The sequence below is a fragment of the Gallus gallus genome, chromosome 4 (genome assembly GCF_016699485.2).
Source record: "Gallus gallus isolate bGalGal1 chromosome 4, bGalGal1.mat.broiler.GRCg7b, whole genome shotgun sequence".
NCBI classification, from domain to species: domain Eukaryota; kingdom Metazoa; phylum Chordata; class Aves; order Galliformes; family Phasianidae; genus Gallus; species Gallus gallus.
Genome location: NC_052535.1, coordinates 70405471 through 70421179, shown reverse-complemented (window position 1 = coordinate 70421179; position 15709 = coordinate 70405471). Strand labels below are relative to the sequence as shown.

Sequence of the window (15709 nt, the reverse complement as noted above, 5' to 3'; positions counted from 1 at the left end):
CATATGATCCCAGAATTTCCCAAGGTTTTTTGATAATTTGGAGCAACCAAACCAGTGAGATAGATAAGTGAGAACGTGGGCAAAATCATTAAATTTGTAGAGTTTTCTGTCCCAGAAAATTTCTACTGTATTGCATGACATTTTAGATGCTTTAACCTTTGTAATATCAAGGGCCTTCCTCTTTCAGCTCTGTAGCATGCTGTTCACTTGTGCCCTTGCAACCTTTCATTACACATCCTGCAGCAGCTGTGGCACTGTCTTTAACCAGTATGTCAAGTGCAGCCATCCACATGACCTTGCACTGGCAGACTGTGAAGTATAGTCATGTCTTTTATATCAGATTTCTTGTTGAAAGTGATTGTCATTAATGTTTAAAACACCTTTTTCTTCCTCCTCACTACTGCCTTGTAGCTATTATGTTTAACTCCATACTATGATTTCATCAACCACAGTCCTGAATTTTCATCATACTTGACCAGGGCTATATATTCCAGTAATTAGGAAGCAGTCAACAGCTCCAAGCAAGTACAGCATTCAACACTTACCTTCTCCTGCTCTGCAGACCTGTTTCTGATACAAGTACTCACATGAAGTGAACACTTTTTTTTAAACAATTAATTCTTCTAGGAGCTATAAATCCAAAGATAACAATCCACCACTAAATAGAGAAGAATACTTCTCAAGCCCTTAATAAGGAACACAAACACTTGGTTGTGATCCAAGTGTTTTTTATCACCATTAATTGATATCATGGATATGCACTGGACCTAGTAGCAGCTCTTAACACCCAAATCAATTAGATTTTTTTTTTTTCCTCCAGTATTTGATCTCGTATATGATACTGGCATATCTCACCATTTCAAAACACTGGTAGAAGTAGTAATCCTAGCAAGTAATTTCCTTCGTTTATAGCAAATTTCAAGTTTCTGTAAAACACCTTAGTTTATAGTACTCTGTTCCTTTAAATTTAGGCCTACTATTTGTCTTTTGTAACGGCTTTATTCATTATATTGAAAAATTTATAAGTGTGGCTGACAGTTATTTACCATCATTCTCTACTCATGCTATCACACTATAAAACCTCGTTATCTTATTCCATATCTTATATCTTTTCTCAATATATGTAATCCTGAAAGCAAATTATCACCATGACATGCGTGATTCAGATTTTTTTTTTTTTAAGTGACCATATCAGAACATCATTCCAATTTCATCTAATCTTTTTTACCCAATAAATTCAAAATATTGTCAAATATTAATTCTGGAGCATTTTTAATATTCTACATCATTATTTTTCTTTTTGGTTGTTGTTGCTCTCCCTCATTAGGAAACAGTTTCAGATCACCTATTTCTGATACAATGAATTGCTATATTTTCAGATTTAAAAAAGAAATTTAAATAGATTCATTATTTCCCTTTGTTCTACCTTTTGTATGTTTGGGTACAAATTTCTACCTTATATGAAAAACAAATTGGTAAAGGTATTATTTTCAACGAGAACAACTGACATAAGTGATGAAAAGTAATGTTAATCAGCTTGGTCACCTAAAAAGATGGTACTGGAGGTACAGTATCATATGCAGGAAAGAGAAAAAGCAGGTAATCTGACATCTTAAATAAACCAGGATGATACAAGAAGTACTGTAACTGTAGATGTAAATTTCTTAATTATAATGGGAATAATAGAGTCTTGCTTCAGGAACATTCTAACTAGCAGTGCAGACCACAATATAACACAAGCTATGGTAACACATGATGTTACAGAAACTCAGCATGGAGGACCACCACTTACAGTGATTCACCTACATACAATTTTGTATATACAACTGACTGTAAAATTCCTTCTTGCATTGTTTCAGTCTTCAACTATTAATTCAGCTCCGTGAATAAAGACCTCTGCTAACCACTGAAAAAGAGACCACAAATCACAATTACAGAGTCGATGACAACGAAATAGAATTAAAAGTCATTTCACAACAATGTAGTATGAAACACCTCCAAATCTGTCCTAGTAGAACAGCACAGGCAAAATAACAAGACTGAGACATGCATTTAGAAACCCTGGAGCATAAAACTGTAACAGACAGAAAAGTCTACCTGAGAATTTAGCTCACAATTTAACAGAATTGTTCCTACTTCTAATACCTGTTTCAGGATAATATCTCAGTGACATTGAAAAAATAATTAATTACCATTCTCCGATACTATTAACTCTGCTCTACTGTCTAAACTGAATGATACTTCTAATTTATTTGTAATCAAGATATTAAAATATACATCTCTCTTTTTCAGGTTTGAATAAATATTATATATTGTACATTGCATAATCCTCATTTGCTTTTCTTTTTCTATATGCAATTATTATTTATCCTTTTGGGTGGAATGCTTTGATCATTACTTAGAGTTACACTGTCAAAGAACGTAGAATGTAGGAATAATATACCTTTTAGCCTATTGTGAGTAGATGTATTTACAGAATAGTCTTCATAGTCTATAAGATGACAACTTAGTGAAGGATTTTCTCCTTTTGATTTTTTTTTTTTAATGCAATATCTATAGTGACAAGAACTTTAAAGGAAAAAAGGAAAGCATGCCTTCACCACACTGTATGCATGTTACATGCATTTTAATAGAAATTCAAATTGCTGCAAAGGTAAATAACACAGTAAGAGTACACAATGGATGTTAATTGGACAGAACATTTCAAGGACAAGTTAGCATTGAAATGGAGAAACAAGCAATGACTACTATCAGTCTCAAATATCTCAATGCCTTCTAACTATTCTCCAACTGGACATGTTCGTAATATTCTAAGTTAAGTATAAAAGTCAAATATTAATATTCATAGTACGCCTGCTGGAACCATTTATCATTTCATATGTCAGGCATTTACTTGTGTAGAGTGCAGTCTCATCAAAAACACTGCCTGCTAATGCAGCATATGTCTTTCTCTTCAGAAGAGACAAATTTGAATGCGTTAAGTTCTCTTTACACTTAACAGCTTCAATTGTTTTAGGTGAGAAAACAACATTTAATATCACATCCTGCCAAAAATGCTGACAGTAATAATGCTGGCAATGCAAAAGGCACTTCTCAGATAAAGCCTATGCAGACATATATCAAATTATAACTCACATGTAGAGCTCTTAAACTATCTCAACATTTCCAAACTCTTTCTTTTTAAACTACAAATAGTGACACAAAAGTTGTGTCGAGTTGTTACAGCTTGTTCTCATTTAACATTCTGAGGAAGAATTAACAGCTACTTTAAATCGTTTCATTATTTAATTATAAAGAAAGTTTCTTTAAACTTGACCTCCTAATAAAAATCTGTTTCTGACAAAAAATATTTTCAGGATGAAGGTTTACAGAATGTATTTATACGAATATAATGCAAAACATATAATCTAAAAATTTCAGTTTTTCTTTCAGATTGAAAGAAAATTTCAGATTGAAAGAATTCATATTTTCCAAGAGTATTTGACTACAGTAATAGCAATACATAAGTTGCTACAAGTTTAGTTAGCTACCCATGAATTTATCTGCAAGTAAATGCAAGAGACTTATTTTCATCCAACTTGAATGAACTGCATATTTAAGCTGTAAAAATGACTACACATTCACACATACCATTAACAGAGATTATTCCTTAAAATCTGAGTTCTAAATAAAAAAATAGCTCATGAATTCTTAAATCTAGCTTGCCTTAGGAAAAAAAAGACATGTGCCACTGTAAATCCATAGAGATATGACAAAATCCTTGAAACTCATGACTTCATATTGCTCCAATCTAGCGAAGTATCCCAATATCTTTGCTTTCCTGTTCACCCTAACTGTAAAGTTTTAGTTTCAGAAAGGTTAATGCTGTCGTAAACAAAATACTAATTGCAATTGTGGATTATGCAGCCTTTTATCCACATGGTTAGAATAATATTTATACATTGTTTTGGTTAAATGCAATTTGTACTCCTACTTGGTGAAGATTATTTTTGTCTGAACAGGAAAAATGCTCCTTCAGTTGAGATTTTTTTTGCTCCTTCCTTTCTATCATGGAAACAACAGTTACTGCGTTACTTTTCTTGTAACTGTATTTGCTCCAAAGTTGCTATTAATTTCCTTGCTTATGGCACAGAAATACAAAATCATCGAAATTCAGACCTTCCTTCCAGTCTGCTTACTCTAAATTTTGTCTGCTTCTTAGAAAAACTTTCCAAATGGGCCTCTTATCTTCCTTGTCTCTTTCCTGTAGTAAAAATGCAGACATATAGGACAGTTCTGACTACTACTGGGTCATAATAAGCTTAGCAATGAATTTAGAGGTGTCAGGACACCTATGTGAACTTTCCTCAATTTTTTTTTTTTTGTAGTGTTCTTTTCCCCACTTGGTTTAGCTCTAGTAACAGTATTTCTAACAGACAAGATGTCTACAACAGCTAATTTGTTCTACTTCTGTTTATCTTTGTGTGGTACAACGTAAGTTTTATAAAGACAACAGTAAGCCCAGCCAACAACCTTAAGGTACAGAAAAGCACAGTAAGCAAATTCACAGAAACAACTGAAATAATACCAGAAAACAGAAATAAAAGGCTTTTAACCATTTATACTGCATTCTTATAGTTTCTTCTTCCATGTGGTTGGGTTGTCCCTGGCAGACAGGTAAGCCCTCCACCCAGCTGCCCACTCACTCACTCTCTCAACCAGGATGATGGAGAGAACTGGAAGGGCAGAAGAGCAGAAAAAAAAACTTAATGGATCGAGATAAAGATAGTCCAGTGAGTGAAAGGAAAATAAACAGTTTTAAAAACAGCAGCAACAACAAAAATTCTAAACAAAGAACTAACACTACGATGTAGCTTCCTTATTTAGCAGAACCTCCACTGAAAATGAGACGTGCCACTCACTGCGATATCCTTCAGGTTACTCATGCAGTGGGAAAAATATCAGAAGTTGAACTATTGCACCGATAAAAGTATGGCTTCAAATTTTTTACATTCCATAGTTCCTGAGACCAACAACCATTTATAGGAACCTGTTACCTGAGTGAAAAGAACCAGTATCTGGTTGACAGAATAAAAGTTTAGACAACCAATGGCCAAACGCTTTACCTAATTCATTTTTCTAATCTTAATAACCTTTTCCTGAAATGAGTGAGAATAGAAAGTAATGCCAAGTTTCGTGACTTGCTTCTGGTAATGCACTTATATGGTTGATAAATTATTATTCACAGTATTTCTGCTAAAATAAATTTGGAAATTAAGTCATCTGTGTCATTTCCAAATGAGCTGTATCTCAAGCCAAGAACTTGTACCTAGCTTTTCTTATCATACTTCCTTAGCTACAGCACAACAATGTACAGTTCACTCAATTATTTGGATATCTACTTTCCCAGAATCCCCAGTAATAAGTATGGGATTCTTCCATAAAAGCCTCTGATACTTTCAGTATCTTTTCTTTTAATTGTAGGGCTATTTGAAAATTAGAATTAAATGTTCCATTTTATTACTGATAATAAAGCACAATATTACCTTACCTGATAGATATTATTCATAAACACAGAGACAGAAGCATACATGCACAGGTGAAACTAGGAAATAGGATCCAGAATTGAATTACAGATTGAGTCCAGGTATTCTTATTCACCTTCTGCATTGGTAGGGATTCAACCAAGTGAAGTCTGCCAAAAGGAAGCTACATAAAATTTAAAAAGATGTGCTATTTTACATAAAGCAATAAAAAAGGATACACTACCTGGAATGCAGTCACCCCAGATATAGATTTAGAGCAGAAGAAAATCAAATGAAATTGCACCATTGCTCAGGCTTAATAGGGGAATCGAAGAATTATCATCTATAATATTACCCCCTTTACAATATATAATTGATGAAGCCTTCTATACTGGGTACTAATATTACATTATGATAGCAATACAGCCTTCAGCTAAGAAACCACATTGACTACCCAAAATGTGTGCAGTACAGTATTTTAAACTGATCACAGTTGTTTTTTTTTTTCTTTTTTTTTTTCCTTTTTATATTTACTTCAAGGGCCAGAAGTGTGCTCCCTGTTTCTCGCATACATTTATGACTATTGTTAGGAATAATGAGAATGTTTTACACCATTATTACATTATTGTTCTTTCTGCTTCAGTGTGCCTGAGTGAGGAAATTCTTTCTGAAGACATCCTTCTGAAGAATAGAAATAATACACATAGCAGAACACTCTTTCTGAGGAGTTTTGTGGAAGCACAGCTAGTTTGCTTTTAATGATGTGTTAACTTACCATAAAGACAGCTGAAGCCAAAGTATATAATGGAATTTTTTTCTTTGTTTCTACAACCTCTTTTGCAAACAGGAATTTCAGTTTTGTTTGTCTATTTTTTTTTTCCCACATTTGTTTTATATTTCAAGAGAATCAGTATTCATACATAGAAGACAGCTGATATTACAGAATACTTCCCTAAACTTTCATAGATTGATTTGGGTTGGAAGGGACCTTTAAGATCATCTAGTTCCAAACCCCCTCTTCCAACAGGCAGGAACACTGCCCAGTAGACCAGGTTGCTCAAAGCCCCATCCAGCCTGGCCTTGAGCTCCTCCAGGACGGGGGCACGAACAACCTCTGAGCAGCCTGTTCCAGTGTCACCCCACTGCCACAGTAAATAATTTCTTCTTAATATTGAGGTAAAACTACCCTTTTCCAGTTTAAAGCGATTTCAATACCTAGCACTTGAAATGAAACAAGCTAATATTTTGAACTAAACTTTCCTCCAATTATTTTACCATTTTCTGTATTCGCTAGAAATTTTACAAGTCTGATATTTCTAGTATTCATGCTAACGACTTGTTTTGAATCATTTTCTTCTGGTTAGCAATAGATGCTGGTTCATAACTGTTATCCTATCATCTCCCGGTACTGAAAGAAACAGAACCTCAGATTATTGGAAAGGCTGACAGCTCCAGTTCTAACAGGAGATTTTCTTTAGAAAGAAAAGATTTTCCTTATCTTTTCAAAGGGGAACTTTTTGAGAGCCCATCTAGATGTAATTTCATAAAAAGCATGCCACATCCACAATAAAATTAGAAGTAGCTCTGCATCATTACAATTTCTCCACTGTTTTCCTACTGGAAAGAATAGAAGGAATGAAAGAAACCCTGGAGAATCTGACTTGCTGCTGGGAAAGAAAGAAATGACATCTGTAGTCTCTCCTATTTAAAATTTTATTTTTAATAATTTTATTAATTACACAGGTTATATGAGGTCTTCATGCAACAGTACTTTATATATATATATGTTGTCTGGCCAATGTGCAGCTCCTAAAGAGGTGACTAAGTAGCAACTAAAGATGGGCAGTAAGACAGACAAAAACGTGCTATGATAGAACTTTCCGCTTCGGGAGATACAGTTAGCAGACAGATTAGATAACTTTGGCTCAGATAAAGTAAATAAAAAGTTCAGAGATCAAAATATTACTATTAAGCCCAGAGTTTTATTCTGTCTCTTGAGTGCTGAGTTGATTGACTTCTTTTAATGTAAACAAGTAAATAAGTTAAAAACTACTCAATCTTGGTTTGCATTTGGATGCACTGAAACTAAGAAAACTGCACAGCAGGGAACTAGAACTTCATTTGCTTAACACGTGAATAGACTGGAAAGAAAGTCTTTGATTTGATCCATGGAATCCATTTAACATCTGAAAAAATAAGATAAACTCAAACATCTTCTCTGCATTTTGCAATAGCTCTTACTGCAGCTACAGTTTAATTTTCAGTACTATTCTGGCCATTTTGCCCTAATGCGTAGATTAATGCAACAGTATCCTGAGGTGCTGGATTTTTCACCTCAAAGCATTAGAAGGCTTGAAAATGTTTTCCTTTATTTATGCTTTTCCATCTGAGAGCCTAACATTTAATTAAAATATTATTTAATATTAAATTGTTCAGTAGTTCCTGACTCTTCCTGGAAAAAGTGTTTGTACTTAGCTGTAGAGCGTTTATTAGACTGAATTTTGCACCTATTACATGCAAAAAAACAAGAAGATAACATGCAAAAGTATACCAGAAAGAATGCTTTTGATCATGTTATGAACATTAGCTATACTGCCAAACAAACAATTCCTTAAGGTTATTTCTTCACTGTATAACTACTTACTTTCCCCTTCTAAAAGTCCCTGAAGTATTTAGAAAAATGCCTGCAGTACAACAATTGTGTGCAGACAGAGCTTGTCAGATACACATGAATTAAACCTGGCCAGAAGACTTCCATCTAAATTGAATTTCCACATAGTTTGCTAGAGCTTCAAAATAAAAATTATTCATGGTGCAGTACCACTGTCTGTCACCAGTCACTACTGTAACAGCAGCTTGAAAGGAAAGATCCCAGTGACTTCAGTACTTTCCTGAAACATTTTTCTATTCATCACAGTTGTTGCCATAAGGAATGGAACCAAATTAGAAAACTCCAGTAATAAGAAACTGAATGTTCTCTTCTGTTCATCAGTATCTAAGCATGACTGTGCTCATATTCTTTCAATTCTATTTCTTGAGAGAGTGGGTTTGTTTGTTTGTTCTGGAGTTTTTTTTGTTTGTTTTTTTTTTTTTTTCCACTGTAAGTTCCCCTTAAGGAAATTCTGGGATCTAGTTGGTATCTGATGATGTTGGGTTCCCTCCCCCCCCCCCCCATCTAGTTTGTTTAATAAAAATCAAACGCTGACTACAGGTTTTGTGACTTAGTCCTGTTGCATTGCATGATGTCCTCAATGAACATTAAATTCAATGTGCACAGTTAAAAAAATGCAATCTTCCTTGTGTAACAAATGGCATATGCTGTACTTCCATAACAGCTAAGTAAAGGACAATTTGTTATTTAGAAAGGCAAACTTCTTTCAGGTGTTTAGCTTACCAAGAAACGTTCAAACATTTTGTACAGTTTGCTCTACCTGTTCTTTAATACTCAGAACAGGAATCTATTTTCTGCACTAATCACACAGATGAAAATACCAGTCTGCAAATGGCTGAGAACTTCATTTTGGAGCTACAGAAAAACAATTAAACAAAAATTTAAAAAAATGAAAAGACTCAAAGACAGGAAAAAAGAAATGAATAGAGCCACACGAGGTGGAAAAAAATACTTGTTCTTAAGCTAAAGACACTTCTATCCTAGGTTATTATTTTCACTACCACAAGTTAGATCCTCAAGTTTGACCTCCCACTCTCACCTCACCAGTATACTACAACATAAGGGATGTTAAAGTACTTACATCACATTTTGTATAAGCTATGAAAACATTAGGGAATTTTCTTGCAATATCAGCACTCCTTCCTCCATTCCATACAGTTGCATTCAGAAGAAAAGTACAGCAGCGATGCCAGAATCCTGACATCCTTCAGTTTTCATCAACTAATGGATAAAAGAAGGCTAAAAGACAAGCAATGAATTCAGAATCAACTGCAACGAACACAGCAATACTATACATGAGTGCTTAGAGAAAAATTCTAATAGGAAATGCATGTCCTTCTCAGACCAAACAAATATTAAAGTTGAATTCCTTTAAATTTGAGTAAATTCAGTAAGACTTAACATCTTGGTCCTTTTGCTGTAATATTCCTAAGCGTAGGAGGAACTAGAAATTAAATTATCTCAGCTCAGTTTTCCAGCAATCCTTCAGTTACTGTATATAAGTACAGAAAACAAACAGACAAATAGAAAGTGTAGAATAAAGGCATGTATAATTCACTTTTAAGTCTCAAGTTCCACACTTACACTGTCAAATGAAATACATCTAGCTGCTGACACTCAAGAAACAACTGAAGTGTTACAAAGGCTTACATTATAATACATTTTCATCCCTATATATATGTAGATAAAAGAGTTTCCTGCCAAGCCATCCGATTACTGACATTTCTGTGTGATTTGACTCTACAGGTTATGTCAAAAATAAAGCAGTCTTAAACCTCATAAATGGAGAAATATTCACGAAACTAATGGATCTTTCAGAAAAAGATTTTAAAATACATTACAAATAAAATTTGCAGATGGTGTCATAAGCATATGTAAGTAGTTTCTATAACCACTAATGTTCATTTATAACAACAAAAAAAATTGTTCTTTTCGATAGAATATATGGAAATGTATGAGATATTTTCAATCAGTCAATCAATGAAAAAGAAAATAGAACAGGATAAAAAAAATTGACAACATATGGGTATGAGTTTTGATTCAAAGTCCACAGAGGAAGGAAGTTTTCTTCTCAGTTTCTTCACTTGGCTGTGTATCAAGTGATGCACTATTGCCTGTTAATTAAGAAAGAACAATATGGAACAAACACCTTGGCAATATGGATGTCTCTCTGAGATAAATAAAACCCAGTGTTTTACCTATGTATTCTTTTGACATGACAGTTTTTCTATTGATAGTCAAAAATTACATTTATCCATTACTTTCCTGTGTTTTCTTTCACTGATGAAAAATTCTATAAGCAGAGATGAATTACTATGGAAGTTATCCATATTCTTACTGTTTATTAGATAAAAAATAGCTCAATAGTGTAAATTTCTCTCTTTTCCTGAGACTGTAGAAATATTATATTCTGGGAAAATCTTAATCCCATAGAGATGAACAGTATGTTCCTTTCAATAGATAAATGAGGTTCCTATGCCCACATAAAATTAAAAGGCACAACATAAGTAATTCAAATAATGTAATTTAAAGTAGCAATATCCACAACTATAAGCTACTTTACCACGCAGGTTATCTTTGCATATACTATAATTTAGTACACAACACATTTGACAGATATTCAGATTTTAATAGGTTTTCTGGCCTTATGAACAGCATATATGATAACTACTGGTCCATATATATAATGCATTAAAAAAGCTTCATGACAGTCAATTGCAGCACACAGCATAAAATACACACTGGAAGTACTTAGTACTTCAGAAATTAAATATTTCATTACTAAAGTACTTTAGAAATACTGAAGTACTGTTTTAGAGTTTATGAAGTTCACTTAGTAGTTACATCTGATATTAAAATAAATGAAGCCTTTTTTATTCTTCTGGTTCCTTATGTTTGTTTAAATACAATTTCATTGCCACAATTATTCTGTGTAAACCATTATATATTATGGTATAAACCTAATTTGAGCCTTCAAAACAAAATCAAAAAACAATCTGTCTCTGATCTATAGGATGACTTTATTATTATTATTATTTTTAAAATGTCAGTTTTGGCCACACAAGCTCTTGAGCTGATGTTAGACCTCAGTATCTCCTCCCTCAACCTCAAATTTCAACCTGTGGCTGGGGAGAATATCTGCAACACCTTTTACACCACATCAAACAATCATACTTGTTTTCATTTGGTCATCTGGTGAAATCTGGTGAATTCTATCACAAGTTGGAATCATCTGATCAATCTTTTCTACATGTAAGACCTAGGATATTTGATCACGTAACAAAGTACAGACTACAATAACAGGAAAACCAGAAGTAGTTCAGGAAAATATAAAAATAAACACAATGCCTGAAAAATGAAAAAGTCGGAATAAACGTGATTTATATTTGGTCTGATCCCTTCTTTGCCTTTGCTTTGGGGTTCAGCTCTGCTCGACATGTACCTCAGCTTGTAATAAATAAACCAAAATAAACACAAGTCTGAGAAATGAGTTAAACACTGTACTGGTCTAAAGGCATGGTAAAAGAACTGTACCATTAGATTAGAAAAAAAAATGTCATCAAGAATGAAAACAGAAAATATAAAACTGCAATATAATTACTATAATGAATGATTAATATAGGAGAACGTTTCTCTACAGATGCTTTTCTACTGTGTCCCTATCCTTTAGTCAGGACGTACTATTTAATTTTCTCTACTTTCCTCAAGATTGTTTTTATAAGGGATCTGAGGACACCCAGAGGCCATTCTTCAGGACTCCATTTCAGCACCTGCAGCCATCACCCTTGCCCCATCGATGCTTCAACAGGGCTGGGCTGACTCCAGTTCCCCAAAGCCCTAACATGGGCTGTGCCAAGTCAGGTCAGGGTACGTGCCCAATTCCTGGCCTGGCATCATCCCCAGGGTGGTGTTTGATTCCCCAGGCTGGGACTGTCCTGACCAACCCACAGGGTGTGGAGTGGGATGTGTCCTGAACCCCTGCCCTGGTGCCCTGCTGAGGTGCCCCTGTAGCCTCTGAGCCTTCACCCCAGGCAGTCTGGATACGTGAGATATGCAAGACATGCTTATAGGAAGCAGCAGTGATTAACACCTTTTGTCACACTGGTTTCACTGGAAATGTGCTATCTAACTCACAAATACACAAACAACTTCTCAACACTACTTTTCAGGCTCTACAATATGGACTTCAGTTTTTGCTGTTTTTGTGGTTTTTTTTAATCTTTAAGTTTCATGGTAGAAATAACTATGCAAACTATTTATTCTCTTAAAAGTTGTCATGTGAAAAGGGCAGAGAAGTTTGACAAACAAAAAGCTCCCCTTGCATTTCAGTTTGTCCTCAGATACTGGATGGGCTGGGGATGGTGAAGATTAGATTGTGAGGGATGCCCATTTAGGTACTGGTCTGGTCACCTTCAATATACGAGCTTTCACAATTACAGATTCACTAATGCCATACCACCCAACACACCTCAACATTCGAATGGGCTCTGAGGACCACTCCTAAGGAGTTTGGCCATGTGCACTGAGAACTTTCACAGCTAGATTAGTGAATAGTGCAGTTTATCAAAGCAACAGAACAGAGATTCTATTGGACTGTCAGCAATAAACGCATCATCTGCAAAGTGTGTGAAGTTAACCAAGAACAATACAACAGATTACAATCATATTAAGTCATAGAATAAGTCTATTGATATTTCAAAGTTTACCAGGAGACGCTCAGCATAACTAAGCGTGTAAATCTTACCCAATAGGTGTACCTACAGGCAGGTGGGGAAACAGAGGCTCAGCTCATCAACTGGTCCTGGCTTGTCTGCAATGGTACCCTTCTACACCCCAAACTTTCCTTTTCTCTTAAGTCATTCACTACTATTTTCTTACTTTCAGGTGGAACTTGAATGACTGTAGACAAACATACCTATTGTGCAAAGTTTACTTGAAACCACCTTTTTTACCCAAAGGTGGGAAACTGCTGGCTCAGGAAACAAGATTGTTTATCAGCTCCAATAGTATCATCGAGACTCGATGATGATCACAGAATTTGGCAATGGGACCTCCACCCCAGTCCACACTCCATGTTGGTTATTCTTGCAGTCAGCATACTAGGCTCCCCAGGTGTTTACTAACAGCTGAAGTTGCAGGTCACATTCCTTAGGGAACTATCATGGAATGGATTATCCACCACATTCCACCCTGGAAGTTTTCCTTCCTTCAAGAGGTGGACATTTTAATAAGTCATCTCCAATAAATATTCCACAAAAGTAAAACTACTTTTCCTAATAGTATCTACTGCCACAGCACACATCTAGAATTGAATTCAGAAGACAGCCATAATTTTTCTTCTCATGTTGTTGTGTTAAGCTGCAGAACTTACAGGGGTCTCACAAAAAAAGCTTCTTGTCTAAGTTTGAAATAAAATGATTTACTGGTTCAAGTAATCTTTGAAAATCCTAAGGTTCTTTTATTTATTTTTTTGCTTATTTAAAAAGTTACTCTGAATTTCAAAAGGCAAAAATTTGTATTATTAGTTCCATAGTTTTCCACAAAAATATTGACTGAGAAAAACAAAAACAAAGATAAAACCGTTTAAGAGTACTTCACACATCAACATAGAAATTGAGAAACAAATAGGAAGGTCTAAAACTAGCCTGATTTTAGTTTTTAACAAGAACCCAACTTCTTTCCCAACATTATAAATACATCAGTTTTCAGATACTTCTTGAGGGTCTCAGAACTGATTTACAACAGATTACCAGACAACCACTACTTCATACAAACTGAGCTTGACCCTCTGGATACTGGTAGATAACTCCCTCTCACAGCAGACTGCAGGATCATTAACATTCCTATTATTTCAAGAGCTACTATATTTAGGTCCCTCTTTGGACTAATACCACCTATTTCTTCATTATGAAAACCACATTGTATAATTCACCTTCATAGTAATTGCATGGTACAGAAAATTACAATACAGTTTGAGAAGGAAGGACACATTTGAAAAGAATCCAGTTAAATATCACTTAAGAACACAAGTGCAAAACAGAGACCTTGAAAGCACTGTTTCAGCTGATAGTTAAAACACAGAAAGGCCCAAATGCTATAAATTTTTCTTATTTTATCTCAAAGTACTCCAGGTGACTAAAATTCTACTGCACATCTTGCAGGCTTCAGTCTTAACAAGGTTAAAAGGTTATCTCATGTTGACTACCTATTTTTCCTCTGTAGTCTGTGTGATGAGTACCAGTCACTATGTGCAGGTGTGATACTCAGCCAGCCACTCTGTAAAATACAGCCACACCTACCACTTTTTTCAAACTATGTATAATTATGTTAGTGACACCACACTTCTTTTTAGTAATGTAATTAAAAAATATATAGGGTTAATTTAAAGAGGTCATAATTAAAACTGGCTGAGCAACTTAACTGCTATTTAATGTTATTTCCAAGCCTTTGACTGGAAATATAATCTCCTATAAACTCTTATGGTCTCTATAATCTCCATTTCACTTTCACACAATCTTCAACTTCATAACCCTTTACACTCACGCCCAAACAACTAAATTAATTATAAAATAATATTGCAAAATGAAAGGATTTCTCTTACGGAAGAAACAGTCAAAATGTAACATGGATTAAAATAATTTTTTGTGTTAACAAACTTGATCAAAGTATGAGTAACACATTTTATTTGAATGCATTAAAAAGATGTAACCAATGATTCTGCAAAGATTAACATTGTAAGTAGTCATTAGTATTATAAATATTTTTGATCTATTCCCTTAGCTGATTATAAAACATAGTGTTTTGTAAGAATCATCATTGTTGGTATGCATCTCATCTACTTAGGCTGATATAACTTGTTTCATCTAGTTACGCCACCCCTCAGTTTGTACTTATTTCTGATTATTATTCAAAGTGAAAAAATAGTCATCTTCATTCCCTAAGGTATGTTCTGATGAAGTGAAATAGGAGAGGTGGGGGGAAGGGCTGGGTGGAAAGTAAAGCAGAGATGGCAGAAATGAACAGAAATAGTAGGTGCCACACCTGGAAAGTCAGGAACAACAATGCTCTTCCAAAAATTTTAGTAGCACATATAGTTAAAATTGCAGTAACACTAAAGCAACTAATTTCTCACATTTTTTGCCACATATATTTGCATCTCCTACTTATAAGCTGTAAACAAAAGAGCTTCAAGTTGTGCATTATTTTAAACAACAAACTGATGGCCCACCAATTCAGAAGAAAAAGCAAGGCAGGAAAAACTCCCATCCTTTCCATACACAGAAGACGGAACCAAAAATATAAGTCACTATATATGTTTCATTATTATTCATGATATGCCTGCACTTCTAAGTTCACGTTCAATGGGATATTTAAAGAAATGTCTGAACTAACACTACTCCTTTTAAGGTCAATGTAGTATTCACTATTAACTAACAGAAACAGATTTAGGACAACACTGAGTGCCTTAGAAATTCCTATGAGAGAAGCTGTAGAGGGAACCTGCTGATAGTGTTTAACAACCTACTGTTACAAA

The 15709-nt window shown here is 34.6% G+C and overlaps 2 long non-coding RNA genes across 2 annotated transcripts in view; both read right to left on the bottom strand.

Moving 5' to 3' along the window:
- The window catches only part of LOC121110668, a 69385-nt gene that overhangs the window by 16365 nt on the left and 37311 nt on the right, over positions 1-15709 (bottom strand). The gene's annotated exons all lie outside the window — the stretch shown is intronic.
- On the bottom strand, positions 4438-10283 carry LOC121110669. The gene is made up of 3 exons (XR_005859514.1): positions 9257-10283; positions 5531-5688; positions 4438-4715 (listed from the first exon to the last, which is right to left on the bottom strand). It is a non-coding gene; the product is annotated as an uncharacterized LOC121110669 (long non-coding RNA).